General features: G+C 49.1%; 1 long non-coding RNA gene across 1 annotated transcript; it reads right to left on the minus strand.

Annotated features, from left to right (window-relative positions):
- Positions 1-3,592: 3,592 nt before the first annotated feature.
- On the minus strand, positions 3,593-12,524 carry LOC142767375 (uncharacterized). Its single transcript, XR_012884844.1, has 3 exons — positions 12,047-12,524; positions 9,239-9,412; positions 3,593-4,140 (listed from the first exon to the last, which is right to left on the minus strand). It is a non-coding gene; the product is annotated as an uncharacterized LOC142767375 (long non-coding RNA).
- Positions 12,525-21,783: the final 9,259 nt, after the last annotated feature.

The raw sequence follows: 21,783 nt of genomic DNA on the forward strand, positions 1-21,783 counted from the left end.
TATGCACCAGCCGTTGAAGCGCGTGAATGCACCGTGTGCACCTGGACTACGTGAATGCTTCCGACCGACAAAGAAAAAAATAACTTTAGTCGCAGCAATGGCATTCTAACCTAGCATTTACGCGCCGAAAGCACGTGCCGTAACCGTTGAGCCAGGCACCTTGTCTTACGTGGGGGGTAGCGATGGTCAGACAGATCGGCAGAAGTAGGCGGGATTTCGTCCACAAGGGTAATTGCAGAGCAGCGTGCACCAATGGGCGCACTCCTCGGAGTGATCTCGGAAACAGGCGATGATGTCGCCAGTCTTCGAAAAACACATTGACGAGTGTATGAGTAGTAACACTTCTTTAATCGCAGAAGCAATTAGGCATACGCAATTAATAATCTGAGCACGGCCTCTTGACTTCTTGAAGAGGCCCGAAAAAAAAGTCACCCTATATGCATACGCCTACATAGCGATGTCAGTCAGTTCTTTTCCGTCAGTTTATTTAAAGTTTTTGTATATACTACTTTTCGGAAAGCTTTCGGCGCCTCATTTGTTTTGCAAGACCTCCGTGACATCACCCACCTTTGACCAAGCGAGAATGTCGTGCGATGAAGCCATCATATGATATCACGTGTTGTTACCTCACAAGGACGTCACAAATTCGGGCTACAGGTGAAAAACACGACTATGGTGACGCCCCCCTTCCCCATTCATTTTTTTTTGTCCGATGAGGCATCTAAGCTTTTCACCTTTACATAGATGGCGTCACTGCAGCTCTACGTCGCCGGCGCACTCGGGAGTGTGTGCAACATTGGCCGTGTTTGTTCGGGCACTACTTGTATTTTGACTCGCGCCTTACATTAGCCACAGCTTTATGAAGTAAAGAGTGCATAAAATTGGGATATAATACAAAACTGAAAGAAAACGTTGGTGTTTGCGGGCTTTGAACGTATACAAGCCTTCTTATTAAAGGCGAGTGTCTTCCCGTTTGAACTAGACCTGCGCCACCTATATAGCAGGCCTATGCACTCTCTGTTGCGACACCGTGTCACAGAAAGCGAAGCTTTGACGCCACTGCTTTCGTCACGCCGAGAATGGCAATGGAAGACTCTGTCCTAGTAGTGTGATGTGATACGTGTCCCCTGCGATTAGCTCCGGCAGCGTGCTGTCGGAGCTAATTGCGGAGGCTACGCGTGATAAGCCTGCTACCTAGGTGGCGTCCATCATAGTCCATGGCCCACGTCTTTTACGCCTGCTGACGTTACCTGCTGCCGTGCGTATGTTGTCCTTCGTGGCCTGTATTTCTCCTTGCTCTGGCATACCTATGAAACATGGCACCGGGGAACAAAATTACGGGCTTGTGAAAGACACTAAGAAGACCAACTTTTTAAACAAAATTTTATTGCCAACAGAAGTAGTCTTTCAACTGCCGCGTCATTCGTGATCACGTAATCCATCGTCCGCTGCTTCTAGCCCAGCTATGCTATGCCCATTCTATGCCCTGACAACAGGGGCATAGCATAGGTAAAGCTAAATTGGTGTGAGTGAAGCATAGTCCAGCAAGTTGAGCCTGGTATAGACAGGGTAGCCGCGTGGAGAGATTAGATAGATAGATAGATAGATAGATAGATAGATAGATAGATAGATAGATAGATAGATAGATAGATAGATAGATAGATAGATAGATAGATAAATGGATAGTACAGCAAATGCGAAGCCGTGGCAGGAGCTTCGCAGATGGTGTGGAGAGGAAAAGAAAACAGAAGCGCGATTGGCTGCGACGGCGAACAGAGTCGGCGAATAGTGGCGCGCGCACGAGCGCAGGTGAGGGAGAAGGAAGGCCTTAAACAAAGCAACGGTTAGTGTGAAGGAAGGGGAGGGCAAAGCTTCGTCGCAGCATTTCACTTGCCCCCTTTTGTCAAACATGTCTTTTGGACACATTTCACAATAACTGTAAAAAAAATTAAAACGATGCTTGGATGCTCTCAAAATGAAAATGTTTTCATGCACTCCTCACATAAGTACGTCTTCGGCCTCTGGCTTTCCGGCATTAAATATTGGAAGCAAACAGTTCTTGGAATGCAACATCAGGGACATTCGGCTCTATGACGAATCATTTCCTATATTATGACGGATAGAAGTATACTGCGAGTATACGGACGGCTGAAATAGAAGTTCAGAAACCTCGTGGGTCTACTTTTGTGCCATGAATATGTGCTTATTTTCAAATAAAATAACGTTTTAGTCATGCGCATCACATTGGCGCACTTCAAGTCTCCCACGCGAAAGCGGTCTTTCTCACGTCACTGTTGCTGTACCGAACGTTGGCCGCCTTCACTGCGTAAACGCCGACACTATAGTAGCAGTAGCATGGCAAAAGTAGCGGGAGCCACACAGCAACAACGGACCTTGAACAATTTTTAGCTTGCTTGGCTCAACTGGGCCCCGCTAGATGACACCACCTATACAGCCTAACCAGGCGAAGACTCAATGACTCAACTTTTGAACCCCTCGCGCCATTCCGCATCGTAACGACAGGCAGCGTTTTTTTTTAAATAAATCAAACAGAAACCGACAAGCAGCATTTTATTCCTCTCGATGCACGGAAGGTTGTTTTTTTTATTGCAGCTAGTTTGAATACTAGTGATTAGTTGTAGTCGGACGCTCTCACGTCGTCGGGACCAACTTCCAAGATTCCCCACTATTGGCGCACGTCGTGCGATACATTTAGATTAATTTCTCGGTAAGTAGGACACAGCTGCTGATAATATTGCAGTTTTAAACGTTGTAATACACTGAGCTTTCACTCTGACATAAATTGTTATTTGCCCTTAGTGTCCCTTCAAAGCAGGGACGACGGAGACTTCGAGCCAAAACAAACAAGGGTTATAGCCCTGGTACACGAGACAGGGACACGGCGACCCTGATCTTCAGGCAGCAGCAATCGGCTGACGCGGTTGACAGTATCCGTTCCTTCCTGGAACATACCTCTCTTCAAGACTGCGCGCAGGCGCTGCCCCTTTTGAAGGGTACAGGCGGGCCACGTGCACTGGACCTGTTTCAATGTAGCCGGTGTGCGTGGTTACCACAGATATCACTTCAAGAAGGCCGGATGGGTAACGGAGGTCGGCGTATAGACCCTCTCACTGTTTGCAAGCACAGTTCCTTGACGACATCTGGTTTCGCCCACTGATGTGCCAATGTATAGCACAGGTGGACAAGAAGACCTCTAGAAAATAGCCCACCGATTTTCTACACTTCCTTTCCCTCGTATGGCAAAATATGTTCAAATAAATGTTCTTTTGCGATACATGACAATTATAAGAGATTCCCTCGAACTTTACTTACGTTCTTTTAATCTGAAACAAAAAAACTAAGACACATTGTTACATTTAAAAGGAACTTGAAGACGTGCCATCAGTTTCGACGTTAGGAGCTGGTAAATAAGGTAACCGGAAGTTTTCTGGGGTACAACACCTGCAATCTTGAAACCGTCTATAGACCCTTTCAACGTTTACAAATACAGCCCCTTGATGGCTTTCGGTTTTGTCCACCGATGTGCTCTAATAGCATTGAAGAACAACAACAGCTTTAGAAAATAGCCCACTGATGTTCTAAAGTTTCCTTCCCTTATTTGGCAAAATATCTTCAGATAAAGGTTCTTTTGAGCTACGTAAAAATTATGGAAGATTCTCTTGTACTTCACGCACGTTTCTTTTATGTGAAAAATAAAAGAGACTGTTCTTACGCTTGAAAAGAAATTAAAAACGTGCATTCAGTTCAGAAGCTAGCAAATGAGGTGACCGGAAGCTTTCTGGGGTGACACACTTGTGACCTTGAAACCGCCTATACTGTCCGGCCGCAGGAACCGTTACACGTAGCCGGGACAAATACAAACCAATAAACATTTTTCTCCCCACCACCACCACAAATATAAGTCGTGCGCCAAACAACGAGGCGATTGCAACATCAATGTACTTGCGGGAAGAAAAGAAAACCAAGCACGAAGAAAGGAAATGCGCCACCTTTCCAAACCCATCTCTTTTTACGTTACGGCGTACGCAAATTGTACCACTTGCTCGGCGTTGTCGGTGCACGGCTGGGTGGCCAAACTCTGACGTGGAATTGGAATGTCTGGATCTCCAGCAGCTCCATCTTGTGCAAAAAAAAAAAAGAGTGAGGGGGGGGGGTGAGATCACAGAAGTCAATAGGGCCATACACTTGATTAGTTATGCAATATGTCAACATGTACGAAAACTTAGATTTCTGAGTGATTCCAGAAGGCCCGTTCTACCTGTTAGCCAGAGAAACTGAAAAACCTTTCGAAACCTCAGCTAAGGGGTGCGTGCGTTTTAAGAGCAAGTCCACAAGGCGAAATTCAATATTCTACTGACGCTTACAACATTGTTCGGACTGTTCCAAGCGGGATACATTGAATAGCTGTCTGGCGGTGTGCCTCTGCCCGAGGGCCTGTACATATCTGCAAATGTGTTCCGACTTTGTTCCTCGTGCTCCTGTTTTGGCACCATTTATTTTGAGTAACTGCCATTTATTCAACATTGTATTAGACACCACCATTGTATCTACACTGTTTTTGCATGCCCTTCCTCTGTAAGTTATGTTATATTACCACATTGCTTCTGTTATATTTTGCGTTTTCTTTTCTCACCCCCAATGTCCCTACGAGAACATGTAAGGTAACGTGACTAAATAAATAAGTAAAATAAATAAATAAATAAATAAATAAATAATAAATAAATACATGTGCAAACTTTCCTTAAGGTCTCGGAGAAGTGGTAGCACATATTAGAGCACTGTCTTACGGAAGACTCAATTCTTTGCCCAGACTAAGTTGAGCAAAAGCCAAACCTGTTGACCCATTCATTGTCGTGCTAGTCGCCAACACTTTCTGCCAGCTTCGAATCCCAGTATTTGTGAGGATCAGTACGCACGACCAAGCTCGTGACCAGGAATTCTTTTCGGGTGGGGGAGGGGGGGGCATTGTTAAAGATTTAAATTTGGAGCAGGTTACGGGGAAAACCTGCACGTTTTTATCCTAAAATACCGAATTTGAAGAAGTATAAAAGAAGGCTTACATTCAGAAGAAAGCATGTAAAACCATTCAACATCACCGACATCATGCAGTGTGAAAATCAGCACTGCTATTTCAATAAAAGCATTATTCTGAATCACCACAATGAGCTCATGATTATGCCCAAATTAACAACAGCAAATCGTTTGATAGGCTGCCAATTTAAATGTGGATCTGCCAATTTCGCGACCTTGAAATTCGGGATATTCATAAAACCGAGTAGTAGGGGTTGCAATAAAAAAAAAACTGGTGTACAGTTGTACTTTTTTTTAGGGAAAGAGAAATGTCACACTGTTTCAAATGATTGCCAATAGCTTATTTAGATGTCAGTGATCATAGTGATACTCAGAATTAGGCGGCGTACACAAGCATGAGTAATTGAACTAAATGGGCTGTGTCCCGTTGACTATAACGCTAACAGCCTCTTCCACATCTTAACACGCTTTTCCGCAGGACACTTCTGTACTGCGGCGAAAGTGGCTTGAACTATCTGCACAGGTTTGAACCAAAGCCAAGAAAATGTCGAACCACTGCATCCACCCCCCTCATTTTTTTAGGGGCGAAGCTCCTTAGGGCGTGGGCTGTGCGTCCCCTGTAGCCTGTATGTAGCCACCTCTAGTTTAGTTCTTGCAGTGTTCACTAGATGGCGGTACCGTCCCCTGTATGTAGCCACCTCTAGTTTAGTTCTTGCAGTGTTCACTAGATGGCGGTACCGTCCCCTGTATGTAGCCACCTCTCGTTTAGTTCTTGTAGTGTTTACTAGATGGTGGTACTTGTAGCTGATGATGAAAAGATGCAAGATGTTATAAACTAGAAAGCGGTACTTGTAGTTGATGAAAGACGCGAGATCTTATAAAATAGGAATGATGTCACATATGGCGCGTGTCATTGGTTGAAGGCAATCGTTCGATTTAGTGCGGCGACGTACGCTAGGGGGAGCGATGTAATAAAATCGAGTGGGCAAAATGTACAGACGATTCATGGTTTACCAGGTTTACCTCCGGAGCTTCGCCCACTCATCATCATTCACTTCGTGGATATGGCGGAATTTTTTTTCTTTCGCGGTGGCTTACGTGCCCATTCAGCTCGTTTGCATGGCGCGTTCGACCAGGTATATAAAGTAACAACGGCGCGCGCTCATTGGCCCGGCGACGGCACCGGAGTTTTATCTCCAGGACCGTGGCCGGGACGACGCAACTTCAATACAAACATTAAAAAAAGTTTTTGCGTGGCAGCGGCCTATTGTATAGACTGTAGCACCCCAGCTTCCCCCCCTTTTTTTTTCTTTCGCGCGCGTCTATTTCCCTCTTCGCTTTCTTTCCAATCTTTCTTCCCCATTCCCCCTTCCCCTAGTGCAGGGTAGCAAACCGGATGCTCCATTTTCTGGTTAACCTCCCTGCCTTTCCCTAATTTTATTCTCTCTCTCTTAAAAAAAGTTTTATGTGCTGGCAACGCCGGCGTTCGCCGCACCTCGATCTTGTTGGCGCGTGGGAAACGCGGCATACGCTCCCAACTTTAGTTTCTAACATGTCACAGCTACGTTTTCAGGTTAGGAAAATTTATATTTCCCGCGAAACTTTGGTGCCTACAGCAATGCATTTTTGTCTTGGAAGTTCCATCGTCCCGCCGATAGGTATCCGCTGCGGTCAGCGGACCGATGGGCGCACAGCGTTGTTACTTTATCTGGTCGATCGCGTGTCGGTAGTGTCCTCACCTAACGAGTATACACCTTTTCACAGGAAGGAAAAAAAAAACACCGCCATGATGGGCTGTGCGCGGGAGTACAAATGCTAAGGGCGCAGCGTTGTCAGTGCATTTTCGAGGGTACGCGCCAATTTGCACAGCCCAAGGAGGGCTATGGCGGCGCCCAGAAAGGCGTTTATGAAAAGGTGAATAGGTGACCCGTAAAATGGGCAATCGCAGGGAACTGTGGGATACGACGGCTTCCGGTTCGACGCACCGCGCGGGTTAGCAGCGGCACGCGCGCATATTCGTACAGTTCAGTTGAAAAAAACACTTCCTCGTGCAATGTCAGTGCTTTAGAAGTTGGTTTTTTTTTTGTTTTGCCAACCATGACTGTGACAAGCTACGAAAGGCATGAACGGCAAGGAAACTTCTTTATCGCATCGAAATGATCTGCAATGTTTTTACGCTGCTCGGGGGTACTGTCAGTTTGTCTAGCAGATCAGTCGATACGCAAAACAGTTTTAATTGTATGATACATTACTGCTGTTAAAAAAATCACCATTTTAAAGATCTCAGGGGATGCGAATGACTGTGGCAGTATGCTAAGAGTTCATTTCGGGATCGCTGCTTCGGCCGACATCGTCGGTCGATTGGCATGAAGCGCCGCCCTTATTGAGTGCGTTGAGATATCTTCTTTTTCTAGCCTTCAGCGCGCTATAAGATGTATTTCTTAGTCGAAGCCAGATGCTTATTTAAACGCTGACATTGATCAAGCTGCGCGGCACGGTGGCACATAAACAATACAGTCAGACATTGACGGCGCCGAATAATCGAAACCCTCCATTTTTTTAACGCACTTCTTCCTGTGCCGTCCTGCGCACAGTTTGACCAAGATAACGCAAATGTACCCGTCCAGCTCTTCGTGTGAACATACTCTTGAGTGAAGCTTTTGTGTTTTTTTGTCATATATATGAGTGCAATGGCCGGCGCTCATCTCGTATGGGAACTCAATTTGACCCGCGCGTTCCCATAATATATTTCATATATAGGCGCTTGCGCGACAATTTATTTCTCAATATACTATTCGCCGCAAATTCAAGCGTAAGCTTTTTCTTTCTTTTTTTAGAGTGGAATGCACACGTATCTGTGATAAAATGATTTTCGCACACTCTTCAGCTTCAACGTTCCGTACTAAAAGGCTACCTGTGGCTCTCTTGACGGCCGCAGCTCGCCTCATTTTTCTTCCTTCGTTTCATCGGAATCGATACACGCCGTCTGCCTTTCACGCTCGAGTTGGAGCAGCCAACGGCTGAACAACTGACCATGATTTGTCAGGACGAAGATCAACGGACGACCGCACGTGCATCCCGAATAATCTGAGACTTGCGGCGAAGCGGTTCGCCGTCGTCTACTCTTCTCGAACCGGGATACGGGAAATGAAAACAAAGGCCAGAACAACAATATTTTCACCAGAACTTTGGCATGCGGTTTGATTGCATCCGTTGAGATGCGATATGTATTGATGCTCTAAACCATACGCATATATGATAGGTGTAACATTCAAGGAAACACCCTTGGGTGTAATTTGCGAACATACACATATATTACACCTAAAAATTGGGAAATGGGTGTACAAAAGGTGGAATTGCAGAAATTACACCGGTGCGAATAAGTTTGCCAGAAATAATAGGTGTAAGATGGGTGATTTATTGAAAAATCCACCCTTAAGGGTGTGAAATGATTTGCAGTGTAGCAGACGGTGCATCCCACAATTCCTCGCTTTTTTACCGGTCGCCTATTGGCCGCGAGGGCCTCTACTAGAGAGACCAGCACTGCGATCGTTTTGGCGTCACAGATAGGATGCGTAGTTGTGGAATACGACTGTCTTGCTTTCGCGCCACCACTTGCATCGCACCCCATGGCTGCACGTGTTCTTAGTCGCAATTTTACGATGCAAATTAGACGCGAGAGTGCCACCGGGGACACAGATTTGTAGTTTGCTTGCCCGTATTATCAGGTCTTACCACTTCTTCAAGCACTGAGCTTCAAAACAAAGGGAAACACTCACAGTGTCCACAGCATAAGCGCAGGAAATGCGGTGTTCTAGCAGACAAAGACAACCCGGCATCCTATAAGTGACGTAATCACGTAGGTGGCGCCACGACATGTCCTCGAGGCCACATATTACACCGTGGTTTATGGATAGCGTCTGCGCGCTTCGATTGATGACGCAGACTGCAGGTGGACAACGTGGCTTCCATATTTTGCAGAAGTTAGCATGCATCTGGGAAAATATTGAAGCTGGTTGGGCATTTCAACGCAGTGTGCCGCAATTTCAGCAAATTTCACGGTTTTGGCGCAACTCCGCGCAACAACCTGGAAATCGTATCAAATTGTCGCAATCGACGGAGCTGTTGCACCCCTGATTTTCTTTCATTGTGGCGCGCAAAAATTTAGATTAGAATTTAGGCTTACCCTTTCAGTGATGTCATCCTGCGGGTGATACACAGAAGTGCGCTTGGGACGAATTCCCGGGGCGTAGCAGAAGTCCGTGAACACATTGCTGGTGAAGTACATCGCGTTGTTCATAACCAGCTGGACAGGAAACCCGAACCTCATGAAGGTTTCTAGAATGCAGTCCCACACTTTCTGCGAAGTAAGAAACGATTCGACCCGTTTCGCGTGAAATGGTCAGTCACAACAAGCAGATACCGGTTTCACCGCGGGCTCATGGGAGACGGACCTTATGAAGTCACACGCTACTATTCGCCAAGGCGACGTACTGACTGCCTTGTCCCTTGCGGAAAATCCCTTCGCGGTTTCGCCTTTTGACAAACTGAGCAGCAACGGGCGTAGCGTTCCGTTTTATGGTTGACCTGTTTCATGTCTCCCCAAGTTACCGCACCACACAGCTTCTCGTAAGTGTTCTGCTCTGAACTGTGACCAGCTAAAGCACTGTCATGTTAATACATTAAGAAATCATTTGCGAAATTTACGGGGAATGGTGATTGCACATTACCGTCGTCAACCTGGGCAAAATACCAGGAACAAGAGCCCTCCTTCTCCGAGTAGGTGTAGCAGTCGGTTTTCTCATCACTTCCTGTGTCAGCTGGTCCACAAGCCACCAGCTTTTTCCATACCTTATACGGCAGAGGCCATCGCTTTTCTGCGTTGCACGAAGGCTCTTCTTTGATCACTAATGTACTACCGTGAGCAATACGAGTTCGAACACGTGATCACGTGCCGAATAGCCTCGAAACCTACGTCGGCAAATTCGCAGCGGCGGCAGTTTAAAGCAAAGTGGAAAGGGCGGCACGCTTCTGGTATCTGTTTACATTCCCGCCTAGGCATCGTTGCTGCAAAGCGGCGGCTTACGGCGCGTTAGTGGCTGCCAGCGGTGATATGAACTCGCATAACGCGCACGGTCACATTCGATTTCCCATGTAGCTGCTGAGATATCGGATGTGACGTAGGCTACATGTTGTGCCTGTATTATATGTAGATGGTGTTTGATGCGCGTTTTGAAAGACGATTTTCATTGTTTTTTTGTGCATTTTTCGTCGTGCTATCATCGATAGCGGCAGATTGCACGCAATCATTTGGCGTTTGCCTGCAACGCTAGAGCGAAGCGGGAGTGCCAACAGACAGTGGAAGAGCACCCCTCCTTTCCCCTCCAGTTTCGGCAGCGCCATCTACGTATCACGTTATCGGTTTTGAGGCTACTTGCCTCGCGCTCACGTTTTCGAGTTTATATTCCTTACGATAGTACCCCAACGTGACTGCATCGTTACAGGCAGTGTCGTTGCCCCGATAGATGAAGTGGATTGATATGGCTGTACCCTTTAGATCGGGCGGCGGCTAACGCCACCTGTTCCCGGGCTCGACCTGGTCTTTGAAAAAGGCGCAAGTGCGCCATAAACTGGGCTAGATCTACCCTTATACTCTATGACATAATCGTAGCACTGAACAGTGAGCACCCATTGAGTCAATCGCTCAGAGGGACTACCACGTTCATGTGAGTAAAGCACTTGATGATCAGTCTGAATAACTAACTGCGTCCCACTCAAAAACATGTCGAAGTTATTTAGTGCTAAAACGATGACCATGCATTCCTGCTCCCTCACCGAGTAGTTGAGTTCCGCACCATGCTAAGTGGGACTTGTTGCCAAAGCAATGGGCCTCAGAGCATCTGCGCATGCCTGAAAAAGTACTGCGGCAAGGACATAATCACTGGCATCGGTCTGTGACTCTGTAACGCAAAACATTAAAATCGGGCAGCTGACGCGGGGTGTTACATGTAATCGTTTGTTCAAAAACGTGTTCAACCAACGCCGTTTGTTGCTCACTGTTCGAGAGCCACTTCGCGCCTTTCTTCGGAGCTCAGTGTTAGCGGCAGCGTAGGCACGTAGCCGGAAAATTTTTTTCGGGAGCGGGGTACCTTCTTGATTTCGGGGAGGGCACTTCCTTCAAATGGTCATCTTTCACTCTCTATACCATGGCGAAAAATTTTCGGAGAAAATGCACGGTGCCCCCCTCCCCCCTCTGGCTATGCCCCTGAGGCCGAGAGATGTCTGAACACTGTGCAATAATAGGACGACAATAAGCAATCATGCCCAGAAACATTTGCGCAAACTCTCAAGTTGTTAGGGGCGGAGAAAGTCCGAAACTGCCCAATGCTTATCTGGGTTTGGTTTTAGCCCACTGTACACCTTTTCACAGGAGAGAAAGAAACGCCACCATAATGGGCTGCACGCAGGACTACAAAGGCTAAAGGCATGCATCCAGTGCATTTTTGAGGGGTCACGCCAATTTACGCAGCCCGAAAAAGACTATGGTGGCGCCCAGAGAGCCATTATAGAAAAGGTCTATAGTCGACGACAAGGCCAAGGAGGTTAACCTCGTTAGCAACGAGCTGCCGTACGTATTTCGAGATGAATTGTTAAACCGCGCCTGCCGACATGCGCGGTGGCACCATATGCAAGTGTTCAAGATCTTCAAACGTGCGCGAAAACACCGTCACATCATCAAGATACCAGAGAGTATTATAAAAGTTTTGCGTAACCTAAGACCATATTCATCATGCGCTGATAGGAACTCTGACAGTTAGAAGGACCAAAAGGCATAAGCACGGACTCGGACAAGCCTTTCTGGCACGTCAATGCCGTATCGTCAAGGCGAACTTCCATTTGCAGGTATATACCCACGATTGCAATAGATAGTGGCGAATACTTTTTTTTTCATAAGTTATGCTCGATATTGTTGGCAATGATAGGAATATCTTACCGTGACCACGTTGAGCTTGCGGTAATCCGCGCAAAGACGTGCCGTACCACCTTTGAGGCCAGTACCACTGGGAAAGCCCACGAACTGTCCGAGGGTTGCACGGATCCGTTGTCGATCATGTCTTCCAGGGCTTTATCCAGAAGCACTCGCTTGTGCTGGCTCAGCGGTCTCGGGTTGCAACGCCAAGGCTAGGCGTCAGCAGTGCTGATGTGATGCACTGCAGGACGTCGGTCTTCACATGCAGGACGCTCTGTGAACATTCTCGAGAACGATGTCAGCACGGCCTCCGGCTGCTTCCACTGACGGTTCGTTTCCTGGAATTCACCGAGGGCAGTGCCTGACTTGCTGATAGCAAAGTGTGCACGGCTACCGTGTACGCGTTCCGGATTTCCTGGAACAGGCATAGAGTCACTTTTCTCCACAAAAGGTGTTGCCTTCAGCTGAATGTCCATGAAAGCGGTAGCCTATTGCCGGGAAGTTTAGCGTGAGCCCTTCATGTGTGGTTTTGGGACGTTAAACCCCACAAATCAATCATTAACCCTTCCTGTGCAAGAAAATCTTGACCGAGAAGCATTGGCGTGATAGACCAGGCAAACAAACAAATCACTAACGCTTCGTTTTTCACATTAAAGCTCATCTACAAGCGAACACTAGCTTCAGCGTAGGATACATGGTTTGATGCCATTCGCGAATGAACATCTGCCTTACGAAGCTTTAGCTTTTTAGCTTTACAGTGTTCCAACAACGCGTCAACGATTAAAGAGATTCTTTAACCAGCATCAAAAAATGTAGGTACGATAATGCCCAGCGCTTTACCATTCGTAGTTTCTTCTGGAAACTGCACTTGCGCTATGCTGCAAATAGATGGAACGATGATTGTACCGGGCAGCATTCCACGCTACTGGCATTCATGGACGTGAGGTATACGACCACTGCTAGTGTTTAGCGTCCCCAGCCGACCAGCATTCCCGCTACGGTGTGTAAAGCATTGCCGCCTCACATGACCAGTTTGACCGCACTGGTAGCATAGGACTTGCGCATGTCAGCGTTGGCCAGCTATAGCCTATCATGAAATCACGTCTTTCGGTGGAGTTGCCCCCTGAGTACCCATAACGAGAGCGCCTGTCGCAGTCTGTTTCCGCAGGACTTGTGAACCCGGCTAATCAGAACTGTAAGTCCAACAGACCCTTTCAAGGCTCGAGCAATGGCGAATTCCGCTGGTAGATCCGGAGCGGCCGCCTAAATCTTGGTGCGGTTGGTTGGTTAGTGGTTCGTGAGGAAAAAGAAGAAGGCACCTAATTTCTGTCTGCCTATGGGCGACACGGCGCAGTGCCTAATCTTGGAGCGAGCACTCGGACTCGTGTGCCAAACGAGATCTGCGAGCGGAACACGCGAATGACCCGCATGAGGTCTCTCCGGAAGTTTTTCACGCATACGTCACCGAACCTGTACCGGAAACAATTTTCTTTTCTGCTCTCGACGTTTCAATGACAACTGTGTCGTCACTGCAAAGCACGCATTTCGACCACGTAGTCCCGGAAAGCAGGGCTACCACTTTCCAATTTCAGGCAAGTAAACAAGAGCACAGAGTTACTAGACCGCCTCAAAAAACGCCGAGGGCAACACATCGGCCCGACTGTACAGACGACTACGCAACCTCGGAGTTTCGGCGAAATCCGTATCTGCAAGACGGAGCACGCGGAACGCTTCGTCGCGGAGTGGATTGCTCCGAATCTGCAAGTGGAAAATGCGAACTCGCTCCGAATCTACCAGCGAAACGCGGATTGTCAGCTTTGGAGAAAACTTGCTCCCGCTCGACGAGTGGAATTCGCCGTAAGGAGCGAGTGCTCTGCTCCACCGTGATCTGCACTACGACGATGCTACGCGGACACTTGCTCCCAGGAACGGTTGCCCTGGTACTCCTGGTATACGGTATTGAATGGGGTCCAGCACCACCGTTGCCCATATGCGAAGGGGTCCAGGGCGCGGGAGGAAACAGCCGTGAATGAACCTAAGCTCGTCAGGTCGCATGAGGGACTGGCTACGGGGGCGCGCCGAGCTAATGACGGCTCAGGAGCAGACTATATAGGTGCTGGCGGTGGCATTGATTGATTGATATGTGGGGTTTAACGTCCCAAAACCACTATATGATTATGAGAGACGCCGTAGTGGAGGGCTCCGGAAATTTAGACCACCTGGGGTTCTTTAACGTGCACCCAAATCTGAGCACACGGGCCTACAACATTTCCGCCTCCATCGGAAATGCAGCCGGTGCTGGCGGTGGCAAGTAAGTGCTCTCAGCTAATATAGGGCATCTTGTACACCCCGGGCCTCCTGTTCGGTACGCTCAAGGGTTTCGAATGTGCGTCCGTAAAGAAATTGGCTGGATCTGGGATGACTGTAGAATGACCTGAGCCACTTTGCCCCTTTCCGAGGCGGTTAGTTCTGCTCGGCGATGCAATTAATTCCCGCACCATCCGGACGTAATTGAGTACAAATGCTGAGTTCTCAGATCAAGCTCACGCTCGACTGGCAGCTTATAGCCAACCAGGTGACAAATTTCTCTCTGAAGCACTTTTCAAAATTTGCCCATTTGTTTATTACCTCAAGGGTCCCTATGGGCGTTCTATGAGCGTTGGGCAAGAAAACACGATAGGTAAAACAATAAACAAACAAAAAGCACCAACGCTGAGAACGAGATAGAAAAGCTACAGTGGCTAGGCCACATTTACAAGGATAAAATATGGCTTTTTTTACGGTGGTTTCAAATTGGCCAAACTGAGATGACATTGCGATGTGGGCGGGAAGGTTGTTCCAGACTTCCAATCGGTCATTCCAATCGGCTTTCACCATATTGTGAAAGCCACCTGTAGTCCCCACAACCGTCATGCAGCATCCCGTAAAGCCAACGGCAGAATTTGAGCCATCACGCGCGCTTCCGAGGCGCTAGTAACTCCGGCATAGATGTATACTTTGTCTAGGAAGTCGGCCACTGATTTCGGATGCTCATAGCCCGTATACGTGGGTAGCTTACCCTTTGAGGCTCCACGGCCAGACTGTTCACGCGGTCCATGACTGTGCTGCAGAGCTAAGCGACACGCTGAAATGCGTCCAGATGCTGTTCCGCTGGCTGGAGCGTTGCCGCCGGTAGACAAGATCATACCGGATCGGGGCTGCATTCCGTCCGCCTGTGCCACTGCAATAAAAGAAATGATACCGCACTTACCACACGGAAACTCAGCAATCAAAACAACAGGACCGGACCTAGCTACGTCCACCATGCTATTCCGAAGGGGGAAGCAAAAAAAAAACAGAAAAAAAAACGTTGGCCGCCAGTTGTGGGTATCGGGCTTGTTGCGTCCCGTCCGTAGTTAAAGCATCCACGACGGGTAGTTCTAGTAAAAATAAACCACAATTTATTTAACCGCATACGGCAGGGTCGGCCCCGGGACAAGAGACAGCAACGCGGCAACCGTAGTTCTCGGGCAGCAGCAATCGGCTATCACGGGTGACAGCATCCATCCTTCTTGGCATCGAATGCACGTCCCTCCGGCACAGCGCGCAGGCTGTCCCAAAGATCACAGGCGGGTAACGCGCAATGCCACTGCGCAACACGTTGAGCTATCTCTATAGATAGCCAGCGTACGTAATACACACAGTGTGTGGGCCTGACTTTGCACCCCCCCCCTCTCTCTTTCTTGGGAAATTGGGGTGGGTGCCACGCACAGGCCCTCTTTGGTTTTCTTTCTTCAACAAATAGGTTTTAGAGGGCCCCTAAACCACCCCGCATCCAAAGGTGAGACAGTACTTTCTTTCTCGCCTTCTCTACCCTTCCAACAAGCGCCATCTCCTCCTCGCCACTCATTTCTTCATAAAGCGCACGGAACGCCAGCACCAAACGTTGAAAGCGTCGAGCCAGTTAGGATTTCATACTTTTCGAATATACACGCTGCTATCTCTGCTTGCGCAGTCGCAAACGTAGAAAACGAAGCGAAATCAGTTTGATCACTCACGATAGTCGTGCGAGCAAGGCAGAACGGGTGCGCATGGTAACGCAGAGTGCGAAACAATTCGCAACACATATCGCTCCCATATCGACCAGTCAAAAGCTAATTTCATCTTGACTCCAAGTGAACAAACTGCTGATGTCGCGAATCGTGCAGGGAGATAATAAAGCGTTCGTTTTTTTTTTGTATTTTCAGAGGCTGTAGGGGGCTTCAACATTTCAGGTGCCCATAGATCTGCGACGTGGTCGCGCTCGCCGTGAAGTGGTCAATACAGGCCTAATAGGAGACTGACAAGCCTCGAAACCATGTTGACATAAACGAGCCAGGTCATAAATAACACAAATAACAGAAATAACTAAGAAGCAATAGCAAAAAAAAAAACACAACTTAAAGTTTTGCTAAGAGGTCGTCTTTATTCATCACCGTAGACGTTCATCGTTGCGCAGACAGCCGCTTTGCCAGCCCTCGCCTCCGAAGCACTCATGTCTTCATTCACACTTCTACGCTGCGTGTGTAAGAGACAGAGAGAGAGGAAGCAGTAAGCGCTTTCACTGCGGTGCAGCAGCGCTCGAGGTCTTCACTCATACCAGAGCACGCGCCGGAGTGCAGCGAGCAATCTGCCGCGGAGCCATCTAGTGGGCGCTCCGAGGACTATAGCGTAGCTACGATGGACAAGGGATAAGCCTTGACCCTAAGCTGCTTCGCATCTAAAGGTGGCGCGCGTGGTGTCGTGCTTTCAGTTTCAGTTCCGGTTTCGGAATCGTTTGGCTGGCCACTAGATGGCGTTGTACATATTGTGAGCATTATTTATGCGTCCCATCTTTTCATCTGTACATACTTATCATCACCAGTCAAGTTTAGGTTGTGGGGCTCATACTCGGGTCAATAAAGGAGAGTCTTGAGTGTACTCGACGCCATCTTACAAGTGGTGGAGAGTGCTGCCCGGTTCCTGCGTCCTCTCGCGTTCTCGGACACCCCAGCGTCTTCTAGAATACATCCCTGGAGCTCCGTTCAGGCCGCCGCTTAAACGACCTGGGTCCGGTAATGTCGCAAGCCGCCCAGTCCAGCGTGCCAGCTTCGCCACCGCTCCCACCGCCAAGAAACCCTTCTTACCTGGTCACCAGCCCTCAAAAGGATCCTCCGCTGTTCGCAGGACTTCCGGGTGAAGACGTTGAAGACTGGCTCGAGGAGTATGACCGCGTGAGTGTTATCAACAACTGGGATGAGCCTGCAAAACTCACCCACGTGGCATTCTACTTGAGCGGCGTCGCAAAAACGTGGTTTTTCAACCACGCCACAGATTTTCCGACATGGCCCGCCTTTACACGTCAGCTCCGCCAAATTTTTGCCAAACCGTCAGTGCGCTCGGATATCGCCAAAAAGAGGCTTGGTGCACGTGTTCAACGCCCTGGCGAGTCTTACACTTCTTACATCGAAGATGTTCTCGCCCTTTGCCGCCGCATCGACAACGATATGGCGGAAAACGACCGTGTGCGCCACCTGCTAAAAGGAATTGCGACTGTCGCTTTTAACGCGCTTGTGGTGCGAAATCCCCAAACCGTAGCCGATGTTGTCGCTACCTGTCAGCGCCTTGAGGAGCTTCAGACCACTCGTGTACAACCTGATATGTCTGATCTGAGCTCAAGTCATGATACAACAGAGCTGCGTGCACTGACCCGCTGTATCATCCGCGAGGAACTTTATGCACAGGCTTCACCTCGCCACCTTGACATTCGAACGACGCCACCTGCTACTAGTTTACGGGACGTCGCGAGGGAGGAACTGGCCTTGATGACTAGTACACCAGCTCCGAGTTCACATCCCATGCCCAGTTATGCTCACGTTGCTGCAACGACGCCTGCGCCCCACCAGAGCCTGGCCTCGATGACTGTCACACCTGTCCCGAGCTCATATCCTGTGGCCATGCCAACGTATGCTCAGGTTGCTGCTAGGGCACCTGCACCCCAGCAAAGCCCAATGCAGCTACCAGCGCCCGAAGTGCATGGTTCGCTCAACTCATTCGCACCGCGACCATCTTCCCAGCCTTACAACGCCTGGCGCAGTTCACGACCGACTTGCTTCTATTGCGGCATCCGTGGTCATATTTCAAGGTTTTGCCGGCGCCGTCAGCAAGACGAACGACGAAGCTACGATAACCTTGAACGGGACGACTTCTACGCGACTGGCCCACCCTATCGTCGGCTGTATCCGAACAGCACACGTCGGTCGCCGTCTCCGCAGAACTTTGACCCAGTTGGCAGTTCCCGGTTCTCACGTCGTCGCTCACCTTCACCGATGCGGCGTTCCTCTTCTCCTCTCCGACCTTCTACTTCAATTCCCGACCGCCAACTGGAAAACTGAACAGTGCAGCTTCGGGAGGGAAAGCTGCATCTTTCGAACTGCGTCAAACTCCTCCGGACCGCCCATCGAATGTTTTATTGGTGTATGTTGAAGGTATACAGACAGAGGCACTGGTGGACACAGGCGCATCACTTTCCGTAATTCGTGCAGACTTTTGTACCCGCTTGAAGAAAGTTAGGACGCCCTACGATGGTCCTCCCCTTCGTTGCGCAGATGGAGTCCCTATTCAGCCTTCAAGTGTTTGCACAGTCCGCGTTTTCATAGATGGCATCCTTCACCACATTCAGTTTCTTGTACTTCCTTTGTGCACTCACACAGTAATTTTAGGATGGGACTTCCTTTCTTCGGCATCAGCTTTCATATCGTGTCGTCAGCGAGTCATTCAAATGTCAGCTACTGAGAGTTCATCGGATGTCGATCCATACAGCTTCCGTTTCGTTGCTGCCACTGATTGTTTCATTTCGCCAGGAGATGAACAACTTCTAACGATCGCTTCGGATACTATAGTTAATGGTGACGTGTTCATAGCTCCATCAGTTCGCTCCAAACCTGCAGGGCTTACCATAGCACCCGGCCTTGTACGGTTTAACAACGGTAAAGCATTGGTCACCGCCTTGAATCCAACTTCTTCGCCAGTGATGCTGCCCCAGGGCACTGCTGTGAGCTGCTTCGCTGACAGTGAGCCCTTTTCGCTGGTTCCCCTTCACGCAGGATCACCGCCTTTGTCGGCTACTACTGATATCAAGGCTACCACTGTTACCTTAAATGACACCATAAGTCCTCACCTCACTGCCGAGCAGAAGAGAGACCTCTTAGACCTTCTCCAAAAGCACAGCCTTTCGTTTGATGTACAATGCAAAGTTCTGGGCCGCACCTCCGTTGCAGAGCACAGCATCGAAACCGAAGGCAGCTCCATTGTACGCCGCCGCCCATACCGTCTCTCTTCGGCAGAACGGCAAATCATCGAGAAAAACGTCGCCGACATGCTCAAACGGGATATTATTCGACCTTCATCCAGCTCCTGGTCGTCTCCTGTGGTGTTGGTCCGGAAAAAGGATGGCTCTGTCCGCTTTTGTGTTGATTACAGAGCGCTCAATAAGATCACGAAAAAAGACGTATATCCGTTGCCACGCATTGATGATGCCCTGGACTCCCTACAAGGCGCAGAATATTTCTCCAGCCTCGACCTCCGATGCGGGTATTGGCAAATACCTATGCGCGAAGCAGACAAGAAGAAAACAGCGTTTGCGACGCCTGACGGGCTTTACGAATTTAACGTCATGCCCTTTGGCTTATGCAACGCTCCAGCAACATTCGAGCGCATGATAGATACCGTCTTACGTGGTCTCAAATGGAAAACCTGTTTATGTTATTTAGACGACATCGTCATTTATTCATCTACTTTTTCTCAGCACCTTAAGCGATTGGACGAAGTTCTAACGTGCATTGCGAACGCTGGCCTACAGCTCAATACAAAAAAGTGCCACTTCGCCAGCACAAGCATCAAAGTATTGGGTCACCTTGTGAGCAAAGACGGCGTTCGACCCGACCCCGACAAGGTTGCTGCCGTAATTAGTTTTCCATGTCCGCGCAATCAAAAACAATTGCGAAGTTTCATGGGCCTGGCGTCTTACTTCCGCCGCTTCATCCGTCACTTTGCTGCCATTGCGGGGCCGTTACACAAGCTTCTGACGTCAGGGACGGATTGCACGTGGACTGACGAGTGCGAGTGTGCTTTCCAAGCCCTTAAGCGTGCTTTAACATCAGACCCTGTCCTCCGTCACTTCGATGAGAGTGCACCCACTTTCCTGCACACAGATGCCAGCGGCCACGGAATCGGTGCTGTCCTCCTCCAGCGCGACGACACTTCACGTGAGAGAGTAGTTGCGTATGCCAGCCGCGCACTAACACCTGCAGAGCAGAACTACTCGATAACAGAGCAGGAATGTCTCGCTGTCGTTTGGGCCATCCAGAAATTTCGACCTTATCTGTATGGACGCCACTTCACTGTGGTTACCGACCGTGCACCATGCCCTATGCTGGTTGTCCTCGCTGAAGAATTTGTCTGGGCGCCTCGGTCGCTGGATACTGCGTTTGCAAGAGTACACTTTTGACGTTGTGTACAGATCCGGCAAACAGCATCAGGATACTGACGCTCTCTCTCGCTGCCCTCTGCCACTTTCACCTCCAACCACGCATCCTGAATGCCCCTCAGGTGATCAAGCGGCTTCCTCTTCACTCACGTTATCACCCCTGGCAGTTGCTGGGTCGCTACCTTTAAACAACAGCGCCCAGTTTGCCGCGTACCAACGTGACGACCCCTACTGTAACCGCATCATCGGATACTTGAATGGCTCGCCTTCTCCACCTAATGCCAGACTACGTCGTCAACTACGGCTGTTCAAGCTAGAGAACAATGTCCTGCAGCACTATACTTACAATGCGGATGGGCATCGGTGGGTGCCAGTACTTCCCCGTTCGCTGCGAAAACAAGTTCTCGAAGCATTGCACGACGAACCATCAGCTGGACACTTGGGATTTCAAAAGACCTACAACCGCGTTAGGAGCCGTTTCTTCTGACCTGGTCTTTCTACCTTTGTGGCTAATTATATCGCTTCTTGCCCACTTTGTCAACGCCGGAAACGACCAACTTCAGCTCCTTCTGGCTTATTACAACCCATTCCATGTCCCGACACACCTTTTGCCGTTGTCGGAATAGACCTCGTCGGGCCACTTCCCGTAACGCCAGCGGGCCACCGCTGGATCGTCACAGCCGTCGACCACCTCACACGATACGCGGAGACCACTCCTCTACGCACTAGCTCCGCCTCAGACGTTGCCGCCTTCTTTTTAGAAGCCATTGTGTTGCGTTATGGTGCACCTCGCACGTTGTTGAGTGACCGAGGAAAGGCCTTCATATCGACAATTCTGGACGAAATTCTAAAAACTTGTGGCACAGTTCATAAGACCACATCCGCTTACTACCCACAGACAAATGGGCTGACAGGGCGATTCCACCGGACTCTTATCGACATGAAATCCATGTACATCGGACCGAACCACGATAATTGGGACAATATCTTGCCGTTCGTAACATTTGCACACAACACCGCTGTTCAACGAACCATCGGGTATTCACCTTTCTTCCTCGTCTATGGTCGTGCACCGACATTCACCATTGACGCCTCTTTCTTCAATGCTATGACAAAAACGTCGACGACTACGCCAGAACATTTCCTCTCCAGGCTTGCTGAGGCCCGGCAACGTGCTCAACTCAACACGGAGGCCAGTCAACAAGACCGCAAGCAACGCTATGACAGCTTTCGTCGAGACGTCACATTCCGTCCTGGAGATGAAGTACTACTTTGG

The sequence above is a fragment of the Rhipicephalus microplus genome, chromosome 7, assembly GCF_043290135.1.
Source record: "Rhipicephalus microplus isolate Deutch F79 chromosome 7, USDA_Rmic, whole genome shotgun sequence".
Lineage (NCBI taxonomy): Eukaryota > Metazoa > Arthropoda > Arachnida > Ixodida > Ixodidae > Rhipicephalus > Rhipicephalus microplus.